Here is an 18,702-nt window from a genome sequence, read left to right on the forward strand (position 1 = left end):
ATATTATGACCATTGAATTGCAGGTCAAATGTCCTGCTTTAGATTACATACATGCTTGGCGACAAATGAGAGGAGAATGAGCTCCATCCAGAGGCACAGATTTGAGCGGAAGGCTTGTGGGGTTTCTAGATTTCTCTCTCTCTCTCTCTCTCTCTCTCTCTCTCTCTCTCTCTCTCTCTCTCTCTCTCTCTCTTTCTCTCTCTCTCTCTTTCTCTCTCTCTCTCTCCTCTCCTCTCCTTCTCTCCCTCCTCCCTCCCTCCCTCCCTCCCTCCCTCCCTCCCTCCCTCCCTCCCTCTTGCCCTCTCCCTCATCCCTCCCTCCCAACAGGGGATCTAAGTGTCTGGAGACATGGTGGGAACTGAAGGGATGGAGTGCTCTTTATTGAAGAACATATGGGTTGCTTGGAACATGGCTTAGAGCTATTATCTTCCTTCAGATCACATAGTTACAAGGAGCAAAACCAGGAACGGAACCATCTGACAGGTTCTTCTTCTACCAAATCACATCTTTAACCAGACCTTTCATTGCTCTGACAAGGAGCTGAGAAAACATTTCAACAGAAAGGTCTCTTTTGGTTCATGGTTTTAGAGGTTTCAGTCTGTGGTCCCTTGTCCCCATCACTCTCAGCCTCTGATGAGGCATAGCATAATGGTAGAGAGGGCACAGCAGAGCAAGACACACTTCAGAACCACACCCACAGTGACCTACTTCCTCTAGTTGGGCCCTACCCACTAATCTTTGCACCACCTTCTCAAAATAGTGCCACCTGCTGGCAACCAAGCCTTCCATGCATGAACCTGTGGGGGACATTTTCTGTTCTCAATCACCTAAAATGATTTTCTACATAAATCTTTCATGCTATTCTGTTGTTTGCAGAATAATTTTATTGTCATATAGCTTTTGTACATAGTTTGGCATATAACTTTTGTACACTGAGTCTCATGAGTGCATTTACACACACACACACACACACACACACACACACACACACACGATCATGCTCAATTACATACCTCTCTACCCTCCCTACTTTTCTCTTCCCATTATTCCCCTCAATTCTCCTAGACAGGTTCACTTCTATTTCCATGTCCATATATATATAATTTCATTTTTCTACATGGGGGCATCTAGTTTTCCCAGCACCATTTGTTGAAGATGTAGACTTTTCTCCAGTGTGTATTTTTGGTAACTTAGTCAAATACCAGATGACTGTAATTTCATGTTTTCTATTTTGTTCCATTTACCTACATGTCTCTTTTTGTACAGGCAATGCTGTTTTTATTACTATAGCTCTGTAATAAATCTTGAAGTCTGGAATAGCAATCACTCCAACATTATTGTATACACACACACATTTATATAAAATCTATAAAAACTGAACTTAGGCCTTACAAATGAGAGAAAACATAAAATATTTGTCATTCTACATATACTGGCTAGTTTTCTGTCAATTTTACACAAACTAGAGTCTTTTGGGAAGAGGGAAGCTTAACTGAGAAAATACCCTCACCAAATTGCCTTGTAGTTCTTGATTGATGATTGATGTGGAAGGGCCCAGACCACAGTGGGGAGTGGCACCCCTGGGCTGGTGGTCCTGAATGGTATAAGAAAGCAGGATGAGAAAGCTATGAAGAGCAAGCCAGTAAAAAGCACACATCCATGGCCTCTGCATCAGTTCATACCTCCAGGTTTCTGTCTAGAGTTTGTGCTCTGACTTCCCTGGATGATGGACTACAAGTTGTATGTACCCTTTCCTCCCCAAGTTGCTTTCTGTCACTGTATTTTATTTCAGCAATAGAAAAGTAACTAAGACATGGACTCTACCTTAATTTGCTTAATATGACAATCTTCAATTGCATCTATTTTCCTGTGCATATTCCCCCATATATATGAATGAGTTGGTAGAGTTACTAGATCAACATACTTCTTTTTAGAATTTTAATTTTAATTTTGAGATTATAATTATATCATTTCCCCCTTCCCTTTCTTCCCTCCAAACCCTCCCATATAACCCTGCATGCTGTTTGTAAAATTCAGAGTCTCCTTTTTAAGTGTTGTTATATGCATATATGTATTTTTTTTGGTTTTTTGAGACAGGGTTTCTCTGTGTAGTCCTGGCTGTCCTGGAACTCACTCTGTAGACCAGGTTGACCTCGAACTCAGAGAGATCCGCCTGGCTCTGCCTCCCAAGTGCTGGGATTAAAGGCGTGTGCCACCGCCTGGCTCATATATGTATTTTAATATTTATTTTTATTATTTTAAATTATGTGATGTGGTGTATGTATGTGTACATGTATGTTTGAGCATGTGAGTACTGGTGTCCACGGAGGCCAGAGACATTGGATTACTTTGAAGCTGGGGTTACAGGAAACTGTATGCTTCTAGATGTGGGTGCTAGGAACTGAACTTAGGTCTTCTGAAAGAGCTGTACAAACTGTTGAGTCATCCCTCCAGCCCTAAGACCAATGCGTTTTCTGGTAATTATGTAACCAAATTCCAAACACAGGTAAATATCTAGCTTGAATGATACTGAGAATCCCCTCTGGCCAAACCTTTTGGACACTGGAGACTGCTGAGCAAGGTGAGGAGGAGGTAAGCATCCAAAGGTGTTTTACAGGCAGTGTGGGCCAAGCCTCTGGGACTTAGATTTTCTGAGAAAGGAACCTTGGAACATCAGGCAGGGATAGCGGGAGAGAAGCCTGTCAACCAGTGTCAGAGAAAGACCAGGCAGCGGATATTGAAAGACCGGACAGAACAGTCTGAGTAGTTTGACACTTTCTCTTTAATTGTCCTTTGACTGTGTGCTTGGCATCCTTCAATAGAAAGTGCTATTAATTCTGAGACTTTTGGACATGGTATAATGGTAAGGGATGAGTTGTGAGGTTTTGATAACCTTACCGAATCACCTTAGCTCTTTGAGCCTGGGTTTTCCCACTTGGAATACAAAGAACAGTGTACCTGCCTCATAGGATTACTGATGAGATTATGAAATGTGGAAAGCAATAGGAACCAAGCTTGGCATACACTAGGTCAACAGTGCACATACTTTACCCTTATTTTCTTCCACTGACTGAAAATACAAATGGATGTTGGATTGTCCAGGCCACTGTGTGCTTCTTTGAGGCTGAATTATAGAACCACTCAGCTGGAAGAACCGTTAGCAATCTGCTGTCTGTCCTTAATTTGATGCATGAAGAAATTAAGACCCAAGGGAGACAAGTGCATTTGGAGGAAAAGAAAGAGCTTGTATAAAATCAGCAATGTAAGAGGCAATGCATAAGGGGATTAGAGCATCTGCAATGTCATGTGAGGGATGTGCACATGCAGTTTGGAAGTGTGGGGAGGAAGGAGGCAGACAAGAGGAGCAGCAAGGCTACAGAAGAGGCAAATACCAGGATATAATATGCTTTAGTGCTAAAGTCAGGAGTTTGGAGTTTACCAAGGCTATCACTGTCCATTAAGACAATAATATGAGCCATGCATGGAATTTCAAATTTCATGGAAGTCATACTAATAAAAGAAAAAAGAGGAGGCCGGCTCAGGAGTGGAGCACATGCTTGGTGCATGAGAGGTCTTGAGTTCCATTCCCAGCACCAAATCAATCCATAAAAGAAGAAAGTCATACCTAAAATATTCTAATTTTAACAAGCAATAAGTATCAACAATTGTCAGTGATACTTAAATGTTTTTCTGGATATTAGGTCATTATGTATTTACAGTGACAACATACTTGAATTTGAAATAGCCACATTTACAATGATTCAGAACCACCTGTGACTGAGGGTACATTTGTGTCACGGCAGAACTGGTAGACTATGTCTGTTTAGGACAGGAATGGTGCATTGAGACAAAAGCCCACCACTGAGGATTGCTATGTGTAGGTGTTTGGGTTATGTGTGGCACAGGGGCTGTAATTCAGCTCACAATTCCACCATGACACAATACTCCCTTCCAGCACAGGGGGAACAGAGGATAGCCTAGAGTTTGATCTTTTTCACTAGATTGGGTTCTAGTAGTACTCCCCAGGAATAACAGATCAGGGTCTGAGAAATGCCCCATCTCTTTAGAAATTTTGAACAAATTCCACTTCTAACTCTGAATTCCTTCAGCCCTGAGGGAAAATTCCCTTCAGTTATTCTTGCAACCCCTCACTCAGAGTAATGTGTCCAAGTTCTGAGGCTGTATATGCACCGGAGTATTGTCCTGTAAAAATTTGCCCATTACTCTAATCAAGTCATCTGCTCACACTGACAGCTTCTGGGAGCTTCATAGGGCCCTAAGCAGGGCTGCAGGGCAGGCAACACAGTGGGTTTTTTTTCCTGTTTGTTTGTTTGGTTTTTGTTTTTTAACAACTCCTTACATTTCTTTTCCTCAGCATCCTGAGTTTTTGCTGACTGCAAACTTGCCAGAACCAGGATCGCTAGGACCCGCCTCTCTGGGACTGTTTTTCTCCCCTGTTGCTGAGGAAATATCTTCTTGAAGATGAGAAAATTCTTTCCCCTGCATGTTTCTTCTAAGAATTTCCTTCCTTTACTTGCCAACTTTACTTTTATTTCTCTGGGGCTCAAGAGGGCTGTTAACAAAACTCATTAAGTGTTGTTGGAAATGTCAGCTCTCTGATGTGCTAGAAATACTGTGGGAGTCAAGAGGGCCAGAAGGAAGTGCTTGAGAGGAGAGAAGGAAAGGAGAAACACACAGACAGAAAAAGGACATAGATGTGTCATCACTTACTACTAGTGCCAACACTTTGATAGAGTCTGGCGATGTTGATTAATGCTGAACATGTATGTATTAGAAATATTTTCAGATAGACATTCAGTATAAATGAATATTTATGAGCACTAAAAGACATGTATAGGAGTCCAATCTAGAAACAACTCAAATGTCTAAAATGGATGATATGAAATACATTGAAATGTTATAGAGCATTGAGAATAAAACAGTATGCAACAGTGTGATTGAATTTCACAAGGATGATGTTGAGCTAAGGAAAGCAGACACGGAGAATTGCATAGTATTAGTCTCTCTCTGAAGGTTTTTAATGGTAAATTCCAGCTGTGGTCATCTATAAGGAGAATGGAAGAGGTAGTGTTTGAGAGGAAGTACAGAAGGATCTTTGGAAACTGGGAATGTTCTGTTTCTTGGCAAGGGGTGGGTTCAGTTTGTGATACTAAAATCTGTAACGTTGCTCATTTCTGAAAACAGCCAACAAAAATCAGAAAAAAGAAAATAAAGCAATAACACAGGTGAGAAAGAATAAGGGGCTGACTAGTTTTAGCTGGTAGAAGGAAGGACAAGGACTCACTGACTAAGGTATAGCCATTAGAAAGAGTAATTTAGTACTGTGCTTCCAAATTGGACAGCATGGTAAATGATGGGGACTGATTAAGAGATGGGATATGGGAAAGAGGTAAGACTATATGAGTAGGTAGTGAATCCTATAGACACACACGGTGGACAATCTCGATTGCCAAATTGAATCTCAATCGCCAACTTGAATGGGAGATCCTCCAGTGTGTCTGGGAAAATGATTCCAGAGGAGGACTGATACATGTCTGAGGAACTGAGGGAGAAAGACCACTCTGAATGTAGGTGCCATCATTGCAGGTCTGGGGACCTGAAAAATGAAGAAGAAGTTGGCCAGTTCATGCAAGCTCCTTTCTCCTGAACAGGCGTCTATTCCTACTCTAATTCCTTCCGGTGGATACTCACACTGCTGCTTCTCTAGGCCATCAGTCTGACCCTGCGTTACTGGTGTCTTGGACTCCGAGGGGGTCACTTACTTAGACTGAACAACTAATGGTTTGGATCGATCTCCAGCAGTTGTTGGACTACAGCCTCGAATCATGTAAGATGATTAAAAAAATTGAGCCATTCCCTTGGAGAATCCTGAGTTACATAACACAGAATGAGTGCATAGTGCCCAAAAGACACATATTCGGAGAGGCACAATGATACAGGGTTTGAAACTGAGGAAAGAACGCTTGCTGCTCTTGGAGAGAAACAGAGTTTGGTTCCCAACGCCCCTCTCTGGTGGCTGACAACCACCAGTAATTCCAGCTCTGGAGGAAGGATCCGAATCTCTCCTCTGACTTGCACCACACGCCCATGCCTATACACACAGACACATGACACACAAAAATCATTAGAAAAGACCTAATATAAATTTTATTTATAAAAGTGACAGGAGGCCGGGTGGCAGCACAGCCTTTAATCCCAGCACTCAGGAGACAGAGGCAGGAGGATCTCTATGAGTGTGAGACCAGCCTGATCTACAAAGTGAGTTCCAGGACAGCCAGGGCTACACAGAGAAACCCTGTCTTGAAAAACCAAAAACCAAAACAAAACACAAAAAAGTGACATGAGATAAAACTTGTAAGGACTAAAAGTATGACTTTTTCTCCTCAGTTTCCTCCCATCCCTCTCACGTGGCTCAGAGAACCAAATACAGGAGGCCAGGGGAGTGAAATGTGTGAGGGAAAGAAAAAAGAAGAGAGTGGACTCATGAAAAAGGGGAAGGGAAGGTGGATGTCGAACTTAAGGCTTCAGGCGTGGTAGTTTAGTACTCTGCCTTAACGCCACACACTCAGCTGTGATAAGGGCTCTCTAAAAGGACTTATGAAGCTAATATGACGGACGCTAACTCCTGAAGTCAGTTACAATGTAGCTAGATCCACTTCCAGGGACCAAGACTCCCAGAACCGGTTAAAACCGCCCCTTTGCGTGAACCCACAGTTCTCAAAACCACAGTAAACTGCCTTGTAAGGGACCCAACACTTTGAGAACTCCCCTAAAAAATCCTCCTTGTGATCTAGGATGCTCTGAGACTGGAGGTACAGGTGGCTATGAGCCACCACGTGCACTCTGGGAATTGAGGTCCTCTTGGAAGAGCAGCCCATGCTCTTAACCTCTGAGTCATCTCTCCAGCCCTAGCTGCTGTAATCCTTTGCATCCTTTATTAATCATATTTTTGGTTGACATATTTGCATATATATGGGATGAAGGACATATTTTGGTTCATTGGCTAATGATACATAAGATTCATTGGGTTTGGGGACAAAAAAGCTCAAAAACAACTTAAGAAAAGCAGGGAAATCAGGCAGTAAAGGGAATCGAACCTAAGGTCTTCTACACCAGAACCCAGAACTCTGCCCCTAGGCTACATTCCCAGGGGGCATTGCGGCCTCTCAAATGACATAAAAAAAGACTATGACCCAGGCTAAAGAGTACTAGTGAAGTCCAGACTGATAACCTAGCTAAACCCATTTCCCCAGACTCAGAACCCTGTACTTCTAGCTAAAGGTCACTAGGGTACAAATAGTTAGCAATTAACTGTTTATCTAAAAATGGAAGAAAGAGACTTAAATGTGCTGATCTGACAGGTTCAGGACACAGAATATCTCCAGCCCCCATCCTTCCTCACTTCACGCCTCACCTTCACAGTTTCTAGGTCTCCATTCTGACTTCCTGCTCATTCACTGGATATTCATCGCCTCTCCAAACCACTGGTTAAGCTTTTTTTTTTTTTTTTTAAATCAATCTTGGCTGTAACTCATAATCTCTCCATCTACGAAACTTGTTTTAAAAGTGCCAGTATCATGCATGGGCAGTGGTGGGGCGCGATTCTAATCTGGGCACTCAGGAGGCAGAGGCAGGAGGATCTCTATGAGTGTGAGACCAGCCTGATCTACAAAGTGAGTTACAGGACAGCCAGGGCTACACAGAGAAACCCTGTCTTGAAAAACCAGAAAACCAAAACCAAAACCAAAAACAAGAACAAAAAAAAAAGGTGAGATGAGATAAAACTTGTAAGGTCTAAAAGTATGGCTTTTCCACCTCAGTTTCCTCCCATCCCTCTCACGTGGCTCAGAGAACCAGAGGAGTGAAATGTGTGAGGGAAAGAAAAGATCAGCAGAGCGCATGGAAAAAGGGGAAGGGGAAGGGGGAATTGAACCTGAGGCCCTCGGCATAGTATCCCAGTACTTTGCCACAAGACCATATTCAGGCAATAACAGAATCTGACTAAACGGGCTTATGAAGCTGCTGTGACGTATGGTAACGACTCCGGAAGTCAGGGCTTAGAATGTAGCTAGATCCACTTCCATGGACCCAAGACTCTCAGAACCGGTTTAAACCGCCCTCCTTGTGTGAACCTACAGTTCTCTAAATCACAGTAAACTGCCTTTTAAGGGACCCAACACTTTGAGAACTCCCCTAAAAAATCCTCCTTGTGACCCAACTGACCGTTGGTGGTGTTGATCACGTGAGGAACGTCAATCATCTCTGCAAAGCCATGTAATGCTTAGGCCCAGTACCTGACACATATCACCTCCTCAATAAATGTCTGTATTCTGTAGATGTTCTGTGTAAGGTCCTGTGTGGAGATAGGTGAGAAGACTGAAGAAATCACCCGGTCAGTCACTACTGGATATTTGGGTATTTGTAGCCATAGGAACAATAGCTTGTAATATTTTAAAAATGATTTATTTTTATTTTCTGTGCATTGGTATTTTTCCCTGCATGCATGTCTGTGTGAGGATGTGGGATCCTCCGGAACTGGAGTTACAGACAGTTGTGAGTTGTCTTGTGGGGACTGGGAATTGAGGTCCTCTGGGAAGAGCAGCCCGTGCTCCTAACCACTGAGTCATCTCTCCAGCCCTAGCTGCTGTAATCTCACACATCCTTTATTAATCTTATTTTTGGTTGACATATTTGCATATATATGGGATGAAGGACATATTTTGGTTCATTGGCTAATGATACATAAGATTCATTGGGTTTGGGGACAAAAAAAGCTAAAAATCTATTTAAGAAAAACCGGGAAATCGGGCGGTGAAGAGAATCGAACACTGAGAATCGAACCTAAGGTCCTCTTCACGGAAACCCAGAACTCTGCCCCTAGGCTACATTCCCAGTTGGCAATCTGTTTTCTCAAATGACATAAAAAAGACTATGACCCAGGCTAAAGTGTACTAGTGAAGTCCAGACTGATAACCTAGTTAAAGGCATTTCCACAGACCTAAGACTCAGAACCCTGTACTTCTAGCTAAAGGTCACTAGGGTACAAATCATTAGCAATGAACTGTTTATCTAAAAACAGAAGAAAGAGACTTAAATGTGCTGATCTTACAGGTTCAGGACACACAGTATCTCCAGTCCCCATCCTTCCTCATTTCACTCCTCACCTTCACAGTTTCTAGGTCTCCATTCTGACTTCCTGCTCATTCATTGGATACTCATGGCCTCTCCAAACCACTGGTTAAGTTTTTTTTTTTAAATCAATCTTGGCTGTAACTCATAATCTCTCCATCTACGAAATTTGTTATAAAAGTGCCAGTATCGTGCATGGGCAGTGGTGGGGCGCGATTCTAATCTGGGCACTCAGGAGGCAGAGGCAGGAGGACCTCTATGAGTGTGAGACCAGTCTGATCTATAAAGTGAATTCCAGGACAGCCAGGGCGACACAGAGAAACCCTGTCTTGACAAGCCAAAAAAAAAAAAAAAAAAAAAAAAAAAAAAAAAAAAAAAAAAAGGTGTGTGTGTGCCAGTATCATTTATAAAAAAAAAGATAGAGAATATTCTAGTTTAAGGGAGACTAAAAAGGGACATGATAAATGCAATACACTGATTTTGGATAGCATGGAGGATAACAACTATGAAAGCTATTATTGAGATATTTAAGAGGATTACATATGAATTGTATGTCCTTATTCCTAGAAAATACACATCACACTGGTGATCATCATGATGTCTGCTCAAATCTTAAAATAGGTCCGCGAAATTAATTTTCTATGTAATAATTTTTATTGATACAGAGTATGCCATTTGTGTGCTAGATAAAACAGGATTCAAAATATTAGCAGTTGAAGCTGGATGAAGGGTATGGATGGTATGGGTACTCATTGTACTAGTCTTAAACTTTCTGTAGGATTTAATTTCTTCAAAATAAAAAGGAGTAATGAAACATTACTTGCAAAAGAACTTTCAAAATCCCCACATCCATGTTGCAGCCTGAATAGAGTTTTCTTGGAGTGGGATGGCTGAGAGGATGCATTTAAATGTTCCAGGACCACAGGGAAGAACTCAGCTGGGAGAACTTAGTCTTACACTCGCCTTCCTTTGTCTCCTCCAAATCTTGCTATCTTTTAGGACCCAAACTCTGTCACTGGTTCTCTCTGGCAATGTCACAGTTGGGCCCACTCAGCTATGGAGTGGGGGGGGGGCATCAAGAAGAGCATTGATGAGACCAGATCATGGAGTAGTACAGATGGACAGAGAAAGATAGTTGTATAAAGGAGACTGAGAAGAAAGGAAAAGCCAGAGGAGTAGGAATGAATCCTCAAGAGCATGCTTAGAGGGGGATGGAAAGATGACACAATAAATCTTTCCAGGGCTACCTGATTGGAGGATGCTCTGGGAGGACTAGAACCATGTTGCTCCGTTAGTTTAGACATGGACCATTTATCTCTAGAGCAGTGCTTCTCAACCTTCTTAGTGCTTTGATCCTTTAATACAGTTCTTCATGGTGTGGCGACCCCCAACCATACAATTATTTTTTGTTGCTACTTCATAACTGTAATTTTACCAGTTATGAATCATAATGTAAATATCTGATATGCTGGATATCTGAAATGCGACCCCTAAAGGGGTTGTGACCCACAGGTTGAGAACTGCTGCTCTAGACTTTTTTTTTTCCTGGACACCTTCCCTCTGCCGGATGGTTTATGCCATAGGACTGGATGACAAAGACGCATGCAACCTCTGATAGGAGAGTTTCCTTTTCCAAAAGCAAGGTAGGGTGCTCTCAACCCTCCAGTAGGTCAAGGTATTTGCTTTTGTTTTATTCTTGTTGGTTTCAGGGGCAGGATTTATATATTCAAGGAAGTGCTTTGTGAAACCCTAGGGTCAGAGAAAATACATCCACTTGTCGTCTGGACTTGGGAAGAGTATGGAATCTGGAGACTATTACTCCTGGCATCTAGTAGGAGTAAGAATAGCAAACATAGTCTAGGAGGCAAAGTATAGCATCAGGGAAGGAAAAGAAAACCCTGATATCCTGTTGACCAATGTGTTTGTCACATCTGGCAGTTTCCCAGAAGACATGAGAGGCCCATTTCCTTCCCCTTCCTTACCTTCCTCATAATCACTATTGCCCCAGGTTTTGAGAAACACTTTCTACCATCAGTAAAGTTCATCGAGATTGGCATTGGTTTTTAAGAAGAAAAAAATAAAGGGGTGGAAAGATTGTTCAGTGGTTAAGGGTGTGTGCAAGTCTTGTAGAGGTCCTGAGTTAGGTACCCAGTACCCATGCTGGGTGGTTCACAACCATCTGAAACTGCAGCTCTGGGTGGGCCTGATGCCTCTGGCTTCATCAATCACCTGTACTCAATTGTTTTAAGGGAAAAAGAAGAAAAAAATGTATCCTTTTCACAGCAAAGCAAGTCAGCACATCACAATCTAAACCTCATCCGAGATGTCAAGGTTTAAATCTTTCAAGGGTCTTCTTGATCGTAGGAGACAGACTACATTTTAGAACGTGATATGCAACCTGCTGCCACCTGACCTGACTTTGTCATCCCTAATTTTTCTTTCGCCATGATTCCAGCAACTCCTACATCTATGTTCCTAAACAAACCATGCTTGATTCACCTCTGACTTTTTGCACATGTATGTCCCCCACCAACTACTCAAGTCTAGCATGGGAGTTAAAGCTTCAGAATAATTCTAGATAAAAGTGAGGCATCTAATCTCCTTTTTCCTCATTTCTTCAGTTGCAAAACATGGCTCCAACAAAGCCAGGGTAGAGATATAATGAGAGAATTTGTGAAAATATTCTAACACAGGATTATACCCCAAATCAGCATATAGGTCATGCTTGGCTCAACAAACATTCATTATCTGGCTGCCCAGTAGGTGGAAGGCCCTTTACATCCACTTAATACCATCTATTTATAGTCTACTGGAAAGACAGACACAAAACCAGGACTTTAATGTTAGCAAAATTACAAAAGTATAGAGCTGAGTAAGACAGAAGGCAACTTGTGAGTTGTCTGCCTTCTACCTGGTCCTTAGTTAGACTTAGTTCAGGTGTAATCCTGAATTCCCAAGAGCTGAAGAAGAAAGGAGGCAGTAAAGAGTTTCCAACCTAGGGCTGCCACTCAATTTGTACGCATACACACCACACTACTGGCTGTTAAAGTGTTGAAATACCTGTGTCCAACATTCTGACTCTTGAGCACACTGTCCTTGTCTCTCATCAGTGTGTTCTTCATGTGTTAACCTAGCTCTAGTTGCTCTTTACCACACAGTAAGAAGTCAAGAAGGTTGTGAGCAAATCTTTTCTGTGCTGCATTTTTAACATAACCTCCACTTGTACTTGGGGAGGGGGTGCAGATATCACCTATGCGGTGAACATTAGAGGCTATGTCCCAGTGCCTCGCGGCAGCTTTCAGCTTTCTTGCCTGCAAAAGCCTTTCAAAAATTCATGCCTATCCACTAGGCTGGGTTCTTTCAGCCAAACTACTCATCTCATTCTGCAGATTACTCAGCCTCTCTGGAACTCAATCACTCCACCTCTAAGATGAGATAATGACAGTTCCTACTTCACAGGGTTGCTGGAGAGATGAAATGATGTCATAGCAGACTTCATGTCTGACCCATAGTAAAGTCTATAAATATTATTATTACCATTTTGTATTGAAGATTTAATGGGCCATCTAGGCAGCATTTTAAACCCTTTTCACTATGATTGTCTCTGTTGATCTTCATAACATTTCCAGAGAGGTATATATGCAATATATTGATTAGCATCTCACTTTCTGAAGTAGAGAAGCTAACACCCAGCTATATAAGTGAGGTAGCTAAGGTTAATATCATGTCTTCTGATTCACAACCCAGAGCTGTTTTTCCCCACCAGGGAATGTTGAAATACGGAGATCATTCACTACTCAATAAACATGTATTGAATTGCTACTATATGCTAGGCACTGCACTGGGTACTCAGAGTGCAGTAGTGGGCAAGAAATACAAGTTCTTTTGCTCCCCAAGTCAGCATACTAGTGTGAAGAGACAGTCAGTAAACAACTAACTAATGATGAACAGAATATATCATTTTGTGTGATTACAAATAAAGCAGGGTGCTGTGGGGAAGGTGGCATTACTGGAAGACTTTCCAGAGGTGAGAACTTTCATGACAAGGAGTTGATCTGGATACCTCCGTACCTTAGGTATATAGATAAGATATGGGAGGGAAGTTTCAATAAAGAGGAGCATTCAAGATCCTAGTCTGATCCACCAGAGACAAAAAGAAAAAATTAAGACAGAGGTCTCCACATTAAAGTTGGCTCAGAGCCCAATCAAAGAGATGTGAAAGTCAAGACTTTCTGAAAAAGTGTCTCTCTTTCAGGGAACAGGGATGGCAATTGCTTCCCCTATTAGTTTCAATATGTTTGTGCATGTGCTCGAATTGAAGCTAAACCTTGTGCATCCTAAACATATGCTCTGCCACCAAACTAAGCTCCTAGCCCTATACACACTTTAAACCAACCTTTTGGGATGTTAGACTAAAATTCAGCAAATTTAAGGGTACAGGTTTGCTGAGTCCTGAGAAGTATAGCTATATCTATTCTATTCTATTCTATCTATCTATCTATCTATCTATCTATCTATCTATCTATCTATCTATCTATCTATATATCTACCTATCTATCTATCTATACCTCTGTTGGGCATTTCCCCTATAAAGGTAACTAGAATATTTCTATCACCCCAAAATATTCCTTTGTGCTTTTTGAAGTCAGTTCTGGTCAAATGTAGTACAGATTATGACTCAATTTGTGTCTGTCTGATGGTATTTCATACTTAGATTGGAAATATGGTGTTTAGGCCAGAAGGACATATCAGGAGATACATGTGATAGCAACTTATCTTCACTGAAGCCTGGTGTGGTGGAACATACCTATAATTCTATCACCCAGAGTCTGGAACCAGGAGGGTTGTGATTTCAAGACCAGCACGGGCTACATAATGAGACCCTGTCTCAACAAACAAACAAGGGACTAACGAGTTTCTCCAGTGTAAAGTTACTATTAGTAAATACCTTGGGATACATAAGATTATCCTATAAATTTAAATTGGCATCACATAAAATCTGTATGTTTGAATTAGAGAGTATTAAGCTTGTGTTATACAAAGTCTATGTGTTGAATTAGAGTGTGTCAAGTTGACAACATATAAGGTCTATTAGAGAGTGCTTCTTTTTTTTTTTTTTTTTTTTTTTTTTTTTTTTGGTTTTTCGAGACAGGGTTTCTCTGTGTAGCTTTGCGCCTTTCCTGGAGCTCACTTGGTAGCCCAGGCTGGCCTCGAACTCACAGAGATCCGCCTGCCTCTGCCTCCCGAGTGCTGGGATTAAAGGCGTGCGCCACCACCGCCCGGCTAGAGAGTGCTTCTTAACCAACCAGGAGCATGGTTTATTTTTACTCATTAGTTTTTACTTTACTTTTGATTTTTCTCATTAATGTTTTATAGCAGTGGCTCTCAACCTGTGGGTTTCGACCCCCCTTGGCCAAACTCTATCTCCAAAATATTGACACTATGATTCATATCAGTAGCAAAATTACAGTTATGAATAGCAACAAAATAATTTTATGGTTGGGGTCACCACAACGTGAGGAACTGTATTAAAGGGTCGCAGCAATGGGAAGGTTGAGAACTACGGCCCTACAGGTTTTTGTTTTTTAATAAGCATAGACTTCTCACTCCCACTTACTGGCAGACCTTGAGAAAGACAACTGAATCCACACCTATGAATTCTCATCCATAAAAATGCAGTAAAGCACCCGGTGCCTGGAACTCCTCTTTGAAAACCAAGCGTCTCTTTCTTACTATTGTAGATGACTTTGATTTTTTTTCTCTAGCTGGGTGACTAGATTGTTTTAGATTTATTTGGTGCTCTGACACCTCAGCGTACTGCAGCGGAACTGCTTCGTATTTTTACATGTTTTAGTAACTGTGGAGAAAGTGGCTGGGATTGTTTCAGTGGGTGGTAAATTCTTGCAGTTTGCCAATGTCTTCTATCATGTCCATCTGCAAACCTTTTGGGGCTTTTCTTTCATGGATACACCAAAATGTCATTTGCAATAGTAGCAGTGTAACTGAATGTTTTCTTTTACTTATTTTTTTCTTCTGTCATTACTGGAACCTTGTTAAGGGAGAATTGCAATAAGAGCAATGGATTTCTCCCCCCTTCTCTCTCTCTCTCTCTCTCTCTCTGTGTGTGTGTGTGTGCGTGTGCGTGTGTATGTGTGTGTATGTGTGTGTGTGAGAGACAGATTGTGTGTGTGTGTGTGTGTGTGTGTGTGTGTGTGTGTGTGTGTGTGTGTGTGTGTGTATGTGCTGTATGTGAACAACTTATAGAGGTCAAGTCTCCCTTTCCACCATGTGGGTTCTGAGGATTGGTAACAAACAATTTTACCTGCTGAGTCACCTCACTGGCCCAGATTTCTGGTTTTAGCAGAAAATTATCGAAGAGCTTTGGTTAGGAAAGATGTGCTCCTATCAAGCCAGAGAAAAATGCTGCCTCACCACTCCTTAGCTTTTTAAGGTTTAAGTGAAATAAGTTTCACTTTTTTTCTTTTTTTTTTGTTTCACAAGTTTTCTGCCTTGCTTCATATTTTATTTCTCCTTATTAAACTTGTCTGATGTGGATTTTTGTTTCCTTTCTAAGTTATTTAGGCAGATGCTTTATTGTCTATTTGTACTGATACAGGTTTTTAGGGCAACACAGCTCCTAATATAATGTCTTGGTCAACTCCTATAAAGTATTATTCTCACAAATGAATTTTTGCCAGTGTTTCCTCTTTGTTATGGTGTGGCTGATCTTTTGTATTACACTTTTGGCATTTTGTTCACGGTGTGGGTTTTGGCATTATTTTAAAATGTCATTAAGTTTTATTTATCTTTGTCCTGCAACTGAAGATAACTATCTTGAAATGACCGGGAAGATCTCTCCCTGCTGTCTAGCTTTCTTGGCTCTGCAAGTTGCTACGCAGGGATGCTGGGGGCAGAGAGATGTCAGTGATCTTATCCAATGCTGGAGTTTGCATACTACAGTACTGCCTTGCAAGGCAATAGTGGCAAGATTGTTTATTGGGAGTATTAGCCACTATTTTGGTTGGATTTGAGGCCTGCTTCTGTAAACATGGTAAAAAAAAAATCAAGGCTAAGGAAGACATAGACCCTAGAAAAGAACATATGGGCATTGTTTTTCTAAATGCCCATGCTGTCAAACTGCTTTCTAAATACTTATGTGTATATTTGTAGATTTGTGCTACTGTCAACCTTGGTCAGCGAAACTTATTGCTGTGGGTAGTGGTTAATACAGAGACTCATAACAGTACTGAGAATAAGCAACTATGAGTGCTCAGTTGTAGGTGGAATATCTATATCAACCCTCCCACCGAAGACTCAGGGACAAGCATGGGAGGGTGAGAGGGGAGGTGGAAAGAACTGGAGGATGGGGGGGGGGTGCTGTGGATACTGTTCTCACAGCTGATGTACACATGAACTCAGAACAGCTGTGGTTACCTGCATCAGACCTGCGTGCCCTGCTCCTGAGGATTGGCAGTTGAGAGCTGCTGAGGAAGGGAGAGTCACTTTTCTTGGGAGCGTGATCATTGTTAGCTTGCTTATGCCCCCCGTGGATGACCCCATATATTCATGTGGGCAGTATGAATTGGACTCAGTGGGTTATAAAAAGTGGACATAAAGTTGGGCAGGAGATGTGTTGTAGGGAGTGCCTGGGGGTGGTGGATGGAGGGATGGGGATGGATATGACCAAGATATATTATGTACATGTATGGAATTTATCTTGATAGCTCAGTTTTTTGTGTTTTTTTTGTGTGTGTGTGTGTGTGTGTGTGTTTTACGCAGACAAGCACCTCTTTTGTCTTAGCACAGTGCGGCTATGGTCCTGTGACAACCTCCTAGACAAGTTTCACTCCTGACTTTTTGAAATGGAGGCCTTATTTTAAAGAGGCTGAAATTGTTAGGAGCTGTCAAGAAGACTGTACTTCCTGCCAGGAGAGGATCGCATTTCCCTGCCTTGCTTCCTTTCCCACTAATGCAGGGCTCTCATTCAGCATAAGCCCTGAGCTTTTCCAGCTGCTTCTATTGAGTATGGCCACATTGCTATTGGGATGCCTAGGACCACTTCTCATTTACAGAGGTCAAAGGTCAGGGCCTCACTCTCCAAGAATAAATCCTGAGGACTATTGAGATCCTCCAGACCCGTCAGGGCTCTCATAACCCAAAGCATTCCTTTCTCTGCTGGGATCTGTCAGTTGGTTCTGGAAAAGATCAAATTTCCTTACCCCAAATTTACCTATTACCCACATATGGTTCCTGGAGAAAGTCTGGAGAGAAGACTTGGTCTCATAATCCTGAAATGTCATAACTGAAGGTCCCTTAGAGAGCATCTTGCCCCAACCCGCCTCATTTAACAGAACATGTAACTTCCTTTGCTCTATTTCCACATTTCAAAGAATCCCCAAGGCTACTTTATAACACAAATCAGGAGCAAGGTAAGAGCCAAGTTAATCAAGAAAGTAAGCTCTCATGGGACCCAGCTGTGCTTGCAAAGGACCGAGTCATTTTAAAGGCAGCCTTGGCCTCAGGAGTTGTTTATCAAGGAATTTCTTCAAGGACAAAAAGAGATCTGTGCTGACTCAACTCCAGAGCTTTACACCGGGTTGGGTAAGGCTGGAAAATGTTTGGTTCAGTTTCATCCTGGAAGGTTTTGGGGTTTGAAAGGACCCAATTTATAGAGGCCTGTCTTTCCTTCTGACTGGCCCCAGATACTGTGGAGGAAAGGCAATCCTGACCCACGTCTCTTGCTTCTTACCTGCCTCTTACCTGCCTCCCTTCCTGATGGTTCTTGCGTTCAGTTCTGAAAGTAAGAGAATACTCCCAACTTTGTTGGGATAAGCTTTGGGAAGTGTGGATTTCTTCATGTCTTTACATTTGTAACAAATCTACCAGGTGTGAAACACTATCACATCCATTCCTCCAGATTAGCCTCTAAAGAGTGTGTTTGTGGTTTTCAGCTACATTTTACAGATGAAGGCTCCAAGACCACATCCTATGCCACACATAGCACCTCGAGTGACAAATCATGCCACAAGTATATAGTAAAGGAGGTGACAGAGGCCACAGAGTTGAGACCGCTGTCTTGATCTGGTCTGTAATCAGTTCCATAATCTGATTCTTGGGAAGTGTAGAATTTGTAGGATCTTAGTGCCTAGGCCCTAAGAAGACTTTGAAATACCATAATATTGTGATAGAAGGGCAATTTACCGTCTTTTAACTTCATATTTTTGGAATATTTTCCTTTCAAAGTAATAATGAGTGAATGATAAGGAAGTCTGATCAACTCCAAGAGTGGAGAATCAGATTTCAGTATTGAGCCATGCATAGTGAACCCGTGTGTGTATGTGTGTGTGTGTGTGTGTGTCTGTGTGTGTGTGTCTGTCTTTGTGTCTCTGTGTGTGTCTGTGTGTCTGTGTCTATGTACATCTTTGTGTTTGTGTGTGTACGTGTATGTGTGCATATGTATGTGCATTCATCTTAAACAAGTGTATCTTTACACTCTAAGAAAGATGTATGTCTGGGATTAAAAAAGGGATTATCTAGTTGAGTTTGCTATTT

This window comes from Peromyscus leucopus, chromosome X (genome assembly GCF_004664715.2).
Source record: "Peromyscus leucopus breed LL Stock chromosome X, UCI_PerLeu_2.1, whole genome shotgun sequence".
Taxonomy (NCBI): Eukaryota; Metazoa; Chordata; class Mammalia; order Rodentia; family Cricetidae; genus Peromyscus; species Peromyscus leucopus.